We start from the raw sequence: 6,380 nt of genomic DNA, 5'->3' as shown, positions 1-6,380 counted from the left end.
GAGCTCCTTTCACTCTCCTCCAGCCACAGGGAAAGGCAGGGCGAGGAGAAGTTTTGACTTTGGATTTCCAAAAGCACAAGATCAAATAGTAAACCTCAATAGGACGAAGAAATAAGGTGTTTGGCTCAGGCAGGATAGAGGGTTGAGGGCCCAGGACATTTAGTGCTGCTTGAAAATGAATGAATTTCCTTCTTGCAAATGTTTATGTTGAGACGATTCTATCAAACTTATTAATATGCTTGTGCATGTATATAAAACCAGAGATAGTATTTTAGAAGCTTTTATATTGGGTTTGATCAACCATGCTTGCAAAATTCCCTTGAAAAAATATTACTGCATGGATTGATTTGACTGCAGCTTTTAAAAATGTGTATTTTCTTTTCTTTTCTTTCTTTTTTTCTATTGGCCATGCCATGCAGCACGTGGGATCTTAATGCCCCAACAACGGATAGAACCTGCACCTTTTGCATTGGAAGCACAGAGTCTTAGCCCCTGGACCACCAGGGAAGTGCCTCAAAATGTACATTTTCAGTGAAGCTTGGACATAAGATGGCTACCTCTCTTCCTGGCGAAACTCCCTGTTGCAAACATAGACATGTGTTATTACTCCAAAATCCTTTGAATTGTACTGGAAATTAGGGTCATCTGTCTCAAAAATTTTCATTGTTTAGTTGATGAGGAGGCAAAGTGTCCAAATGTCTTTGGATGTTTCCATGGGGATGTCTTCAGTGTTCCTCAGCACTTCATTTCAATAAATCAGAGTCTGCGTGACTCTGATGGGCTTGTCAGCACTGGGAAAGTGGTTTGGCTTAGTGAAAGACAACAGTGTTGGTCATTCAATGGTTAAAAAGTCACAAATATGAGTTCTAGCTATTACCATGTGGCTATGAGTCTGTGTGTGTGTTGAGCATTGCAAGCCTAGCCCATGAAAACATATGAAAGTGCTTAATGATAACATATGATTCTTATTGCTGTTATAAAAAATTATCACAACTTAGTGGGTTAAATTTACTACCTAACAGTTCTGGAGGTCAGAAGTCTAAAAGTAAAGATGGAATTTAGGAAGATGGCAATGACGACCCTGTATGCAAGACAGGAAAAAAGACACAGATGTGTATAACGGACTTTTGGACTCAGAGGGAGAGGGAGAGGGTGGGATGATTTGGGAGAATGGGAATTCTAACATGTATACTGTCATGTAAGAATTGAATCGCCAGTCCATGTCTGACGTAGGGTGCAGCATGCTTGGGGCTGGTGCATGGGGATGACCCAGAGAGATGTTGTGGGGAGGGAGGTGGGAGGGGGGTTCATGTTTGGGAACGCATGTAAGAATTAAAGATTTTAAAATTTAAAAAAAAAATACCAAAAAAAACAAAAAAACAAAAAAAAACAGTGGGAGAGGAATGGGAATTGCTCTAGCTACATATACAAATTTTATCAGGCATGTTGATAGTCCAAATGAGATTAAAGACCATTAATTTAAAAGAACAAAAAAAAAATTAAAGTAAAGATGCTAATAAGGATGGTAGGGAGGGTCTGGGGAAGAGTTTGTTTCCTTGCCTTTTCAAATCTCTGCTGCTGCTGCTGCTAAGTCACTTCAGTCGTATCTGACTCTGTGCGACCCCATAGATGGCAGCCCACCAGGCTCCGCTGTCCCTGGGATTCTCCAGGCAAGAACACTGGAATGGGTTGCCATTTCCTTCTCCAATGCATGAAAGTGAAAAGTGAAAGTGAAGTCGCTCAATCGTATCTGACTCTAGAGGCTACCTATAATCTCTGGCGTGTGGCCCCTTCCTTGTGTTACTCCAGCTTCTGACACCATCTGTGGTCAGATGTCTTGCAGTCACTGTGAACCTCCTGCTCCCTCTTACAAGGACTTTTGTAATTACACTAGATACACTGGATAATGGGCTTCCCAGGTGGTGCTAGAAAGAACCTGCCTGCCAATGCAGGAATGCAGAAGACCTGGGTTTGATTCTGGGGTTGGGAAAATCCCTGGAGGAGGGCATGGCAATCCACTCCAGCATTCTTGCCTAGAGAGTTCCATGGACAGAGGAACCTGGAGGGCTACAGTCTATAGGGTTGCAAAGGGTTGGACGCAACTGAGGTGACTTAGCACGTGCACACACACTGGATAATCCAGGGTATCCCCCGCATCTCAAAATCCTTACTTTAATTTTATGTCAAAGTCCTTTTCGCCGTGAAAGGTAAGATATTGAAAGACTCCAGTGATTAGAGGATGTGGATATCTTTGGAGAATGTTACTACCATGTCATATTATCTAAAAAAGCAAAGAAATCATATGATCTCATGCTCCTGTAAAATGTTAAATTCAAATTTAATTTATGATCATGACTTCCTATCTGTTGCCCTCATTTCCCTGCCTTCCAACCTTATGGAGACTGCCAATTTCTGGGCCACCTTGCTGTGTCCCAAAGTGGGTCCTCGCTCTTTTTCTCCTCCTCAGTTCCTTGTAGACTCCATGGGTCCTCCTTCCAACCATCCTTGCCAATGTTCTTGGCTCTTACCTGCTTGTTTTTTTTGTGACACTTCCTCTTCTAAACCAAACTTTCAAGTTCTTTATGATGCCTGGCCAGTTGAGGTCTCTTGGAGGAAATTCCCAAATGGTCCTTGTTATCATTAAGGTAAAGTCATGATCTTCGGGGGCCCTCAGCGTGGGCTCAAAAGCTTACTATGTTTTCATAGTCTAGGCCACTCTTTTAGGGTATGTTACAGACTCCAACCCCATTCTCTGTTCTCTCCCTCTCTTCAGACAATTCTTTGAGGAAAAAACTGCAGCCATTAAAGCCACTAAAAAGAAGTCCGTAAATTTTGCCCTTGTCCTACAAACTCACTTCCGAGGCCTTTTGTCTCTTACTTTCTCCCAAGGCAATCCTTAATATTCACAACCCAGGAATATCCACAATTGATTTGTATCCCCCTTGCAGGCTGTGTTCTATAGGCCTAAGTTCTGCTTTCAAAATGGCATTCTGGGGAACTGCCTAGTGGTCCAGTGGTTAGGGCTCCATACTTTCACTGCACAAGGCACAGGTTCAATCCCTAGTCATAAGGTCCCCCTGCTTCAGGGTGTAGCAAAAAAACAAAACAAACAACAACAACAAGAAAATGGGGGTGGGGGCATTCTATAATTGCTAGCTCTACTTCTTTACCATCCACTAATGTCAATGATTCTTCAAATCTCTGGAATCTAGATTCTGTCCCTACAATTTCACTAAATCAGCACCTGAGTTACATACACAGAAAAATCCAAAGTCAATCCAAAGTCAATCCAAAGTCAATCCAAACCCATTCCAGCCTAATTCACCTCCATGCTTCTTATTTAAGGAAATGGTGCTCTTATTATCCTGATCTCATCTTGGTATTCTCTCAATTACCCTACAGTATATCAGCTATGAGACCTGAAGATTCAATTTTTTAATGTATATGTTATATTTAATTTCCTCATATATATGTAATAATCGATTTCCTAAATGCACAAATACATTATTATACATATAATATACATATTATATATAATATATACATACTTTCCCCATCTCTATTATAGGATGAAATAATCATATATATTTTCTTATATTTTTATACTTTTTACATTTCATTACTCTATGTGAAATTATATGTGTTTACGTTTTGTGTGATCTAGCTTTCTCTTTCTTTTTTTACCAAATAGTTATTCATTTGCTGCAGCACCTTTCAACCATTTATTATGCCCTTCCTGCTTTGAAACGCTATCTTTATTATTTACTAAATGTGTTTTATATATATATATATATATATATACACACACACACACTAGGACTTGTTTCGGGGTTTGCTTTCTGTTTTTCTCTCTATTCTTGAGCCATACCATGCTATTTTAATTATTGCATTTTTATATGTTTTAATAGCACACATATTCTTTAAGTATCCTTTTCAAGGTTTTTCAGTTTTCACTTATTCTTCTGCTAAATGAAAAAAAAAACAACTTTGTCAAATTTAGAATGGAGTTACATTGAACTTATTAATTATTCAGACAAAAAAATAATCTTTTTTTAAGAATGAAGTCTTCTTTTCCAGAATTTAGTCTATCTTTCCATTTTTCTTTGTGTTTTTAAAAAGCCCCTCAGGAGAAAAATATACATAATTTTGTCATGAAAAATTATTACTTTAGTAATTATTAGATTTATGTTGCTAGTATTTTACCTATGATAAGCAAAATTTTGTGCTCTTTTGGTTTATCTTGAGGGGTATATTAAGTCTGAAAAATAATTTGAGAAGCTTTTCATTGTGGTGCATCTTTGGTACAATTTCTTGTTAAATGTTTACCTATTGATTTGCATTAATTAATTATTATTTCTTGTTTCAGAAGTGGAGCTAAAAGCACATCATTCCTCCCTACTCCCTCAAGAATGTGGATGGCAGATTTGTCTTTATAAGGTGCACAGGGAAGAGAGTGGAGCATGAACATCCTTTTGAGCACTGGTGGGGTTAAGCCCATGGATCCAAGCCAAAGGGAGAAATCACAGGTAATAATTTTTTTCTTCCACTTGGTGATTAGCATAGCAAATAGTCGAGTCATCCTGATGGATTCTGCTCCAGGGCAAGCCTGGTGCTTCTGTGGAGGGTCAGTGGGGGCACTGGCAGCACCTGGGCTGGGTGGGAGTGTTTTAGCGAATCCCCTGGCCTGGTACAGACAGCCCTGGGCATCCTGCCAGGAGTGTGGCCAGGGTTCAGGGCCTGGGGCTTCCAAAGCAAAAGTGATCCACCATGGGAAAACCAAACTTAACCGCAAATCTGATCACAGAATCATATTTCAAACCTAAAAGCGGTGTGTGAATTCAGCATGCTGCAGAGAAATGAGTTGTATCAGCTTTAGGTCTAAAGCCCCACAGGCGTCAGTTTCTTTAGGTGTTGCTTTGGTGGCAATAATAGGAAAGTGTTATTTGTTAGAGAAGAGGTGTAGTAACAGGGTCCCAGAGGAATTGCCCCAGGAAGTCCTGAGAAATATTCCATTCTTTGAGGTTTCTTCATTCTAAGAGTCAACTGGAGAAATAATTTCCTCCGGTGGTTTTCCTCCTTTCCTGCCTCTTTTTAAACAACATTTAATTTTCCTTTCTGTTAATAATATCAATTCTATAGTTATATAAACTGTTTTTTAACAACATAAAACTTTTTCACTTTAGGTCAAAATATAACTTTTTTGATGCTGGATGTAGCTCACACAAACATCTCAGAAAAATAACAGTAACACTGTCACGGACATCTTTATCTGGTTTCTGACCTTAAGAGGAATTTGAGATGACTATTGCTTCTCATCGGAGAAGGCAATGGCAACCCACTCCAGTACTCTTGCCTAGAAAATCCCATGGATGGAGGAGCCTGGTAGGCTGCAGACCATGGGGTCGCACAGAGTTGGACATGACTGAAGCGACTTAGCAGCAGCATTGCTTCTCATAATATGAAATATTTTTATATTACTAATGGTATTATCAGAAATGCTAAAATTTTTCAACTGCCTCAGCACCTATGGAGAGAATCATATGAGTTTTTTCTTTGTGTACTATTGAGACAATGTTTTTATTTTTTTTAACAAAAATCATAGTATTAACCCATCCTTGAATTTTTAGAATAAACCTAAGTCTTAAAAAATGATTCCTATAAGTGTTGGGTTTATGTTGCTTATATTTTTATTAAAGAAAGGAAAAAAATTTCCCTTTTGCTATGTTAGCTTTGAGGGTTTTATTAATTTTGAAAAATAATTTGGGAAGTGTTTCATCATTTTGTAATCTTGGAACAATTTCGTAAACATGAGAATTGTTACTTGAAAGTTTTCAAGAACTTGCTCATAAAATACTCTGGACCCAATTCCTTTTTTAGAGATAGTTAACTGAACATTAAAAAGATATCCTTCATGAATTTCAATCCATCACAGCTTTCTAATTCTTATTGAATCCATTTTCCTTGAAAATTGCACATTTCATGGGTCCTAAGAATTTGTTGCCATAGAACTTTAAAACATATTTTTATAATTAAAAATTTGTTCACATCCGTGCTTGTTTTGCCAAATATTTTGTGTTTCTTTCTTTTCAGTTAACGTACCAGTAGTTTGCATATTTTAACCCTATTTGTATAGATGAGATATTGCATTTATTAATCAATATATTTATCAATTCCACTTTGTTTCTTGCTGCCTTACTTAATTTTTGCTTTTATTTTTATTCATTCCTTGCTTATATTCCTCTAAGATTTAATGTGTTTTCTGCTACCTATTTGGTGTGAGTATTATTTAAAAATCATTATGGTCAAGGATTTCTTAAGTCAGCCTTCTTTTTCATGAGTTAGCTTTTTTCTTTTTTGGGTTTATCCGAAAGATCCACATT

Source organism: Capra hircus, chromosome 9, assembly GCF_001704415.2.
Source record: "Capra hircus breed San Clemente chromosome 9, ASM170441v1, whole genome shotgun sequence".
Taxonomy (NCBI): Eukaryota; Metazoa; Chordata; class Mammalia; order Artiodactyla; family Bovidae; genus Capra; species Capra hircus.
This window is presented reverse-complemented; position numbering follows the sequence as displayed.